The sequence below is a fragment of the Miniopterus schreibersii genome (genome assembly GCF_964146895.1).
Source record: "Miniopterus schreibersii genome assembly, chromosome: 1".
Classification (NCBI taxonomy): Eukaryota; Metazoa; Chordata; class Mammalia; order Chiroptera; family Miniopteridae; genus Miniopterus; species Miniopterus schreibersii.
The window spans coordinates 32,093,538-32,104,353 of record NC_138101.1 but is presented as its reverse complement, the minus strand read 5'-3'; positions in this window follow the sequence as shown (position 1 = coordinate 32,104,353).

Sequence of the window (10,816 nt, the reverse complement as noted above, 5' to 3'; positions counted from 1 at the left end):
AACACTAGCAAATCAGTCTTTCTATCTCCTTGTCACAATAGCCCTGTCCTCCAACATTTCTGTCACCAAATCTTATATTCTCCCCAGAACTCTGAACTAGTTCACCTCCAAAACTGTTCCCTTACACATGCCATTCTCCAGCCACAATCTCTGTCCCTGTCTTTTTCCTGTCCTTAGGCAGCACTCAGACCATCAGTATGCATTGAAAAGCAGGGCTGTCTTGTCTTAATTCCTCTGTAGTCACTTTCAATTCCAAGCAAAAAGGCCCTCATTTCAGTCACCACCTGGAAAGCACCCAGGTATCTCTGCACCACGGCTTGCCCATGCGACCCATGCAGTTCACCATCCGCAGTGAACCCAACGGGAAGTGTTGTCTGTGACTACAATAGGTAGGTAGCTGGGCACTTCTGGAGAAAAATCCCACGTCTAAGAAGTTTATAGCTATTCGTGGTTCTCAGCCTTATAAGGGACTTTGATATTTCCCACAGAGTTCATAATGTCTCTCCAGTAAATTAGCTCTTTTAAAAACCTCTGACCTCCTTACTTCTCTTTATACTCAGAATATTACTTTTCTTTTGCTGCACTGATAAAAATAAAAGTTTCTATCAGATGCAACCTCTGTCAACTTTCTCCAATAAACAAAACTATATGCACCTGAATATTGCCCTCTTGCTCTGATGCTGCTACGTGAGAAAAAATACCTTGTCTTACTAAAGATTCCTCTCTCTACCTCAGCTCTGCTCCCGTGTTCACATGGGACTCCTAGGATTCTTGCTACCTATTATCTTTTCTATCTGAGACAATGTCAGTCAACTAGAGTCTTCTGATTAGGTTTCAAAAGTGGCTGCCATGTAGCTAAGCCCAACGGCTGCCACGTAACTAAACCCAATGGCTGCCACGTAACTAAACCCAATCCAATTCAGTCCTTATTGACTTCACAACATTTGACACATGTGATCATTTGGTATTTTTGCAAACACTTCTTCCTTTCAATTTCTCCCTCCTTTAGTTTCATCTACCACCCTGAAAATAGCTTTTGAAAATCTTTTATCATTGTTTCTCTTACATACAATCTTTACATATTGAAACTCAATTTGTTGGAATTCTTCTAGTATAAAAATATTCAACTTTGCATCAATGAACTTAATATACAATGTTTGCAAATTGTGGACCAAAGCACCTGCATATCAATCAAGACAAGCTAGACCTTACTAAATAAAGAAAAATTAAAAATCCATGGATTAAGATAGGAGAAATTTATTTATCTCTTATACTTCATGATCATCATCAGATGTTAGCAAGGAAGGAATCTCTGCTGATAGCAGTCACTCAAGGAATCAGGCTGACAGATCAGCTACCATCTCAAATGGGCCAAAAAACATAAAGTCCCAGCTCAGAAATGACAAACACCACTTTTGTCTTCAACTCAATGGCCAGAACTCGTCACATTTTTCACCTAATCACAAACATGCCACAAAAAACAATTTTACCATGGGCCTGAATAGACACCCCGCCAAAGAAGATATACAAATGCCAAATAAGCACATGAAAAATGCCCCACAATGTAGGCCATCAGGAAGTGGAAATTAAAAGAACTGCACATAAAGAAGCCCAGCACTGTGTTTGGCACTTGGGGTTGCCTGCTTCAGTCAAATTCAGCGCTTCCCAGCCACAGGTCCTCAGAGTGGCTGCACAAAGTATAGTTGTTCGACTGAACAAATCCGCCTTACATTTATTTGGCTATTTTTTTTCCCAAATAAATGTAGTTGTAATTAAATGCACAAATGCATTTAAAATATATATACAGGGTGTCCCCCCAAAATGTATACACACTTTAACAGCTGATAGCTCAATTGATGTTTCTTTTCAGATTTAACCTGTTGGAATTAATAATTATTCAAAGTATGTATATATTTTGGGGGGACACTACATCACTATATATACACACACACACATATATATATATGAATGCAAAATCTGAAACAGTGACAAAACTAAATGATACTGAGACAATGGAGCACTAGGAACTCTCATTCATTGCAAGACTAATGAATATTATTCAGTGCTAACAAAACAAACAAAAAAAAGGAAAAGAAAGAGCTATTGAGCCATGAAAAGACATGGATAAAGCCTAAATGAATGTTTCTAAGTGAAAGGCGCCAACCTGAAAAGTATACACACTACATGATTCCAACTCCCTGACATCCTGGAGAAGGCAACACTGTGGAGATGGCAAGAAGATCAGTGACTGCCAGGGGTTAAGAGCAAAGGAGGAAACAGTAGGTAGAACACAGAGGAATTTAGGGTTTTGAAAATACTCTGTGGGAGACCACAGTGATGGCTACGTGTCATTATGCATTTGTCCGAACCCACGGAATGCACAAGACCGAGACTGAGTGACAACCTCCATAAGCTGCGGGCTTCGGCTGGTTAGGAGGCGCCAACGCACAATGCTCCGGCCCTCACAGATGCGCCGCCCCGGCCGGGGCGCTGCTAAGGCGGCCGTGCGCGCACAGCAGGGGCCTGTGCAGACCTGACCTTCCCCTCGATTGTTCTGTCGCCTAAAACCACTCTAAGAAAATAAAGCCAATACAGTTTTTGTGAGTGTTCTTTCTAGAACTGTCCTCAGGTGAAACTTTCATCAAATATGAAACAACTACCAATAAATGTGTTGTATAATATCCATCCAGTTTTTCTGATAATAATACATTTTAAATCGCCCTAAAGAATATTTATAAAGTACATAGAAATACACCCTCAGCTTGGCCGTCTTTCACACCCGAAATCACACATTTGAAGAGGACAGGAAGATAATAGTTACTGAAGCAAAAATGAGTGTGACACCATCTATCAGGGGTGGGGAACGTCCAGCCTGAGAACCGTGGAGGTCCAGCCTGCCAAGGCAACTGCAGGCGGGACTGGAAATTCAATAAATCTTGGGGCTTTTTTCATAGCTAATTTTTTTAAAATATTTTATGAGAGCACCCTCCTTTTATTTTTTTTAAATATATCTTTATTGATTTCAGAGAGAGGAAAGGAGAGGGAGAGAGAGAGAGAAACATCAATGATGAGAGAGTCATTGATCCACTGCCTCCTGCACACACCCGACTAGGGATCGAGCCCACAACCCGGGCATGTGTCCTGACCAGGAATCGAACTCCGACCACCTGGATCCTAGGTCAATGCTCAACTGCTGAGCCACACTGGCCAGGCCATAGCTAATTTTTAGGTTGATAGTTTTGTATGGCCTGCAAATGATCTTATAAATATCCAAGTGGCCAGTTAACTTTCTTATCTTACAAGGCCCTATGAAAATTATCTTTTACTTTTATCTGTATCTTTTCTCCAATACTAAGTACACAAGAAACCATGAAAAAGTTAACTTAAGTTCAGGAGTAGGTGAAGGTGATAAAGAAGGTGAAAGATAAGTTGGAAGGCAGTCAAGCACTATAGGCAGGCACCACAACTCTGTGTCACTTACACCAGATGTGGAATATTAGTCAGTGCAACAAATATCTGTTTCTTAGATCTCATTAGGGCTCCTCAAAATGTCTTTTGGCTATTTTTTTAACCAACAGCTCGATGAGAAACGAAGTCTGAAACCCAGTGACCTAATAGTCTTACATTTGTTTTCTGTAACTATGTGTGTTTTGCTGATTACATACCTAGAAAGTACTAGGGAGACAATCAATACTGAAATTTATCTGAAAAATATGTGAAATGTCTGACAAGTCATGCGATTCACTTTACAAAGGGAAAACCCAGACATTTTAATGAGTGAAATGATTATCTCCCAATCCTCTCTGATAACAAAGCCATTAGCTGTCAGCCTTCCTCTTGGATGGAACTCAACTGTTTTTTAAGAACTCTCTTAATGAGAAATGGCTGGCCTAGTGACAAATGATCATTAGTCTTCCTTCTTTGCAAAAATAAAAAAAATTAAAAAAATCCTTGACATGATGAAGTGCTCTGATCGATTCCAGCCTCTCTTTTGTTGTCAAAAAATCTATTAACCTATGGGGCACTCTGGCCTTAAAGCCAAAGATTCAGTATTGCTGACTGAGGAAGATCCATTTATTTTGTTTGGCAGTTTTGCCAAAATTAAAGGAAAGGAAAAAGGCTATATATATTTATATAATTTATTTATTTATTTTTATTTTTTTCCATATCACTAGTATCATGTTTTTTCTTCCATTCTGATTACTTGTCCTGGGGTGAAAGGGTTTTTAGATACCTCAAAGTGCTCTGATTGGGCCTTGCCTATATCTGAGATTCTTCTAGAATTGTACACTTTTGGTGCATTGCAGCTCAGGCTAGTGCTCTCACTCCTTGGCAATGTCTCAAATATTTATCTAAGGAAAAAAGATATAAGATTTCCTCCAGACTCCTTGATGATGTCAGTCTTTGAGAGTCAACCAATCCCAAAGGGAAAATCAACGTTTGAATTAGAATTAATGATAGCATACATTTAGGGTTCTAATTTAGAATGATCTCAGTATTGGAATTATTAAATGAACTCAATATGATTGACAATTTCTGTAGAAAGCAATTGTTTAATATTCTATAACACTATCAAATAAACAATTAAAGTCCTTCTTAATTTAATGAGTTAGCATATATGTTTGTAAGTGCAGACCATGCTAATTTTACAATTGGATGAAAATGAACATCTTAAATATAGACTAAAATGATGTTTCTATGACAAAGATAATAAAACAGGTACACTTATGGCAAGATAGACCAAGGAATAATGAAAGGGTATAAAAATAATATTAGAAATACTTTCACTTTTTAATTTAATTTAATGTTTTTAATCCTCACCTGAGGATATGTTTTTATTGATTTTTAGAGAGAGGAAGGGAGAGAGAAAGAGAGAAACATTGATGTCAGAGAGAAACATCAATCAGTTGCCTGCTGTAAGCATCCTGACCAGGAACCCAAACTCTCAACTCCAGGAATGTGCCCTGACCGGAGTCGAACCTGCAACCTTTTGGTGCATGGGACAATGCTCCAACAGACTGAGAAGCCCGGCCAGGGCAGAAATAAATAATTTTTAAAAACCACTATTACAAGATGCTATAAAAAATAAATGCTATATATTTGACAAGCAAAATGTACACCTTTCTAAAAATAAAAAAAACCTTACCAACCTAATATAAACACAAGAAACATATACTGTGTTATAGGTATTATATAAACAAATCAGTATTTAAAATTCTCCCCCAAAACAAAGTGTCAAATCTTGATGTTTTATCAGGAAATTTTATCAAACCTTCAAGTACCCAGTATAACCAATCTTGTGTAAACATTGAGATCATAGAAATAAATAGAATTTCCTCCATTTCATTATATAAGGCAGGTACATCTTTATGTCAAAGTCAGGCACAAATTGTGTGACAAAGTAAAGTTTTCATCTAAGATCACAAATAATCAAAAATGAATATATAGGGTGAACCCAAAAATGTATACAAACACTGAATAATTATAAAGGCAGGGTTTATTAAAATATATTTCATTTTCAAAATTGAGCTATCAGCTGTTAAAGTGCGCATACATTTTTTGGGGACATCCTGCATTATACATAAAATATGAGGAAATTGAATACAATACACTTTATAAAACAACTATACATCACGATCAGGTTCAATCTGTCTCAGAAATGCAAGTATAATTTATAATTAAGATAACTATCAATGTTATTAAATATATTAACATATGGTTGGAATCATACAATCAATATAAAATACAAAGAATAGTATTTCATGAAAAATCTTAGTAATTTATTAATAGAAGTGAGCTTCCATACTTTATAAAAGATTATCAAAAGAGAGGGTGAAATGTACTTCAAATTTAAAAATTAGGCAATGACTCCTTGTATTGAGAGACATAATACAGATACATAGCTAATTAAGTGAGAAAATAATAAAATGTTTTTTAAAAAAGGAAACAAATTTTTTCTTGCAAGCAAAATTATTCTTGCAAGAATTTCAAAAAACTTTGTAGAGAATATTTGTAATATGTGAGATCATGCAATATCTACATCCAAAATTTATTATATCTCAAACATCCCTAAAAATTAGAAAAAGTAGTTATTCTTAATTATATATCATGCATAATAGCAAACAAAAAATAAAATAAAATTTTAAGAGGTATGACATGGAATTCTAATAAAAGGTGTAGAAGAACTTTTCATAGAAAATTATAAAATCTACATCAAAAGACCTATAAGAAGACATAAATAAATGTAGAAATATATAAATTTTATACAATTTTATTTAAATCCCCAAAAGGCTTTTTATGAACTGACACCCTAACCCTAAAATTTATACGAAAAGTAGTGGACCATAAAGAATAGCAACAAAAATAAAGTTGGAAGAAGTACTAGTTTGAGGACTCAGTTTTCCAAAACCTGTAGACATTAATGACCAATAGAATACGTATAAACACAATCACTTTTATATGAAAGTATGATATAGGACAGAGGGGGCATTGCAGAAAACAGCTGGTTATGGACTTTGCAATAAGTAATGTTGGACCTATTACCTACTTATGGGGAAAGATAAAATAAAATCCCTAGTTTATACCATATAAAAAAACAAAAACTAAGGATTGAAGACATGAGTGTGAAGAATGAAACTGTATAACTATCAAAATAAATATATGTAATAATGCCAATAACAAAATTTATAAGATACACTTTTTCATGTAGTGAATCCCCCCCAACTTGAAAGAAGTTAGCAGTATTTGCCTCTTCCACAATCACCGATTCTAACAGATGAATGTCATCAACAAGCACTGGTTGCATATTTGGTAATATTTCTTTTCTTTCTATAAGAATAGCTAGAAAGGAATGTTATATGAACACACAGTATGAAGATGGCACATCTCTATGCTATTGTAAAGAAATGATACTATTTTTCAGGTACAAATAGTGAGGCAATCTAATCTGGTCATGAAAATGATCTACAAATGTAAAGTTGCAATTATAATTCTTATATCTAGCAAAGTGACATGACCTTTCTCATACTTCAAAATATATGTATACATTGGATAATGGGATCTTTTATAAATCTAGGCCTTACCCTCCTATGTTCAATCCATTGCCTGGGACTAATTATTTTGAAATTTGTCTTATATTTTTTCCCTGCTGCCAGTAGTCAAAAGTAGGCTACGGTGTGATGGTTCAAAATTCAGCAACCAGAGTGAATGATCTATGTTGGGTCCTAGAACTATCTCATGTCAATATGTAACCTGAGAACATTCTGGGCTTGTTTTTTTCTCCAGTAAAATTGGGGTAAAATCATACATCATATACATACTTCATAGTACTGTTATGAGTTTTAAATATATATATATAAAAATATATAAATAAATAAATAAATATATATATATATATATATATATGGAATCTGTATATCTGTGTGTGTCCAGATAGATAGATATTCACTTAGTGAAGTGCATACATATGTGTGTGTATGTGTATATTCTATGTGAATACTAATTATATGAATATATTCACTTAGAACAGTACCTTTCCCATAGTGATCTCTCAAAAAAAGCTACCTAAAGTTTTATTGGCTTCAATAGTCAGGTCATTATCTCATCCCTTAAGTATGCCTTTCTGACAAAAACATTGTCTCTACAGGTATAAGAGAGAGCTATCTGTTCCCTAAAACTGATTTCTTCTTCTTTCAAGCACATGACTAAGCTACATTTTTCAGTCAGGGGATTGAATTCCAACCAATGGTCTTTGAGCAGAAAGCACATGAGACTGTAAGTTCTAGTTAATAAAAACCCCCATGCTTGTGCCTCTGTAGTGTTTCTCCCTTCTGGTTGATAACCCTAAGGGTGAATTTGCACGCCATGTATAGAGGGTAACAGGGCGGCCTTTACTATGGGCCCCAAATGAACATTCAGTAGATCTGCTCAAGCCTACAGTGTAATATGGGGAAGAATTACACTATTTTTAGAAAAGATAAAATGTAGGTACTGTATTAGCGTTCTCCAGAGAGACAGAATTTATTTATTATAGGATTTGGCTCATGAAATTATGGAGACTGAGAACTCCCACATCTGTATTCTGGAAGCTGGAGAACCAGGAAAGTCAGTGGCATGATTTAGTCCAAATCTGAGAGCCTGAAAACCGGGGGAACCAATGGTGTAAGTCCCAGTTTGAGTCTAAAAGCCCAAGAATGCAGAGCAGGGTGGGAGTGCAGCGGTGCAAGCCTTGGTCCTGTTCAGCAAGCAGAGAAACAGGAGGGCCAGGGGAGATGGATGTCCCTAAGTCAAGCAGGTGGCAAACTGTCCTCCTCCCCTCTTTGTTCTGTTCCCACCCTCAGCTAGTTGCATGGGGCTCACCTGCTCTGGGGAGAGCAATCTGCTTCACTCATTCTACAGATTCGAGTGCTAATAATGTCTTCTGGGGGCACCCTACAGACACACCCAGAAACTATGCATTACTAGCTCTTGGGGCATCCCTTAGCCAGGTCAAGCTGATGTGTAAAATTAACCATCACAGGTACCGTATTTTACCAAAATCTAGTTTATTGTAACTAATACTACTTGTTTCCAGTACAAAAACTTGCAGTAATTCCTAATTGGAAGTTATACTTCAAAATCAAGATATGATTGTTCAATTCTGCTTGCCACATTTAAAACAAAGCATAGGCTAATGAGCACCCGTTCAGGTATACAATCAAATAGACCTGTGGGCCTAATATAATAAGATATTGGAGAACTGATGACTGCTCAACTTGAAGACAAAGCTTACAGAAATCATGACTTTTTTACCCATTCATTCAAATTTAATTTTGATTGACTATAAATTTTAATTTTTATTTCTAATGTTGGAATTTAAAATATATTTAAATAATATACCTGTACCCCAAAGTCATTGTGGGTAGAAGAAGATGAAATAAACAATTATAATAAATTGTAATAGATAATCTAAGGCATGCAGAGAAATACAACTTGGTAGAAGTAATGATTAACACAGCCAGGATGTGAGGTTTGAGGAATTTTATAGGTATTGTTTGAGTTTATCCTTGAGTTTATATAACTATTTAAGCCAAACCAGGACTAGATGGCCATTGAAAAAGAAAAAAAGGAAGTACATGAGAAACCTAAAATAGTTTTCTTCAAATATTTTTAAGGGCTGTTTCATGGAAGAAAGCACAAAATTGTTTTTCTTTGTTCAGGAATATCAGTAAGGGCATTTTCTGTGGGAGATTGAACAAAAAATGTATAAAGCCAATCGTTTTCATGATATTAAAACCAGTCTTGGTATATGAACACAAAAGGCTTAGGAAAAAGACAAAAACACACCAAAAGTGTTTTCCTAGATGACAGCAACAAAGTCAAGCAGAAAAGTGAACCCAGCCCTGACTATTCATTCATCAAAGGAGCCGGGCAAATGCTAAGTATGGGCACCTCTGTGTGGAATGAGAAGTGGAAGAACAACTTATTTTAAGAGCAAGATCAAAGCAAATAAAGGGAAGTGGCCTTGATTAATTCTGGACAGTGAGTTCTAAGGCTTCCAAGCACTACCCCTGAGAGAGTGTCATCAATGGGTCATCTTAACACAGAGTTTAGAGAAACATATTCTTTGAATATAAGAACTTTTAACTTTTAAAATAAGTTTTCTATTTCCTGCAGTATATTCCTGTAATGGGTTTAATTGTGCTCCTCATAAAAGATATGTTGGAGTCCTAATTCCTCGTATCTTTGAATATGACTATGTGGAAGGGTCTTTACAGAAGTAATCAAGTTAAAATTAAGTCATTAGAGTGGGCCCTAATTCAATATGACTGCTATCCCTATAACAAGTGCAAATTTGGACACAGAGACAGACATGGACACAGGTAAATGCCATGTAGAAGGCAGAGATTGGAGGGATAGGCCTACAAGCCAAAAAATGCCAAAAATTGACAGCAAATCACCAGAAGTTAGAGAAGAAACATGGAACGGCCTCTCTCTCATAGCCCTCAGAAGAATCCAATCTGGCCTACAACTTCATTTTGAACATCTAGCACCCAAGCTGTGAGACAGTACATTTTTCCTGTTTTAACCCTCCAGTTTATGGTATTTTGGTATGGCAGCCCTAGGAAACTAATATAATTACTCTTACAGTGATTAGCACACAAAAAATTGTATATATTTTTAAGAATTTTATATAAATGAAATCACAAACTATGTACCAATGAGTTTGAGATTTATTTATCAATAGCCATTTCTATATTTTTTCTTTCTTCCTATTTTTAAAATGTCTTTGTCATATTTATATATCAGGGTCATAACAATTTCATAAAATGATTTAATCAGTCATTCTTCATCCCTTCTTTTTCTGAAAATATTTGTGTTAAATTTGTATTTTTTGTCCTTAAATGTTTAATAAAATGCACCAGAAAAATCATCTGGACCTTGAATTTTATTTTTGGAGATAGATAGATAACAAATTTAATTTTAAACCAGAAAAGCAACTGCTAAATAAATGATGGGTGAATATTCAGATTAAAGAAAATGCTACAAATTCTAAAAGACATAGAGTCTAATACTGAAATAAAATCATCACAAAAAATTCTGGAAGATAAATTTAAAATATAGTGCCAAATAAAAGATAATGCATAAATTCATTTTGTTATAAATAGAACATTAAAAATTCCATTAGTGAAAAGAAACATCTCAAATAAAATGAGAACAAAAATTGAATTGATCAGCCTCACCAATAAAAAACTTAAAAATAGACTTTAAAAAATACATTTCTATCTATACTTCTCTATGTCGATATATATCTTCGCATTCCATCTATTGCACATTA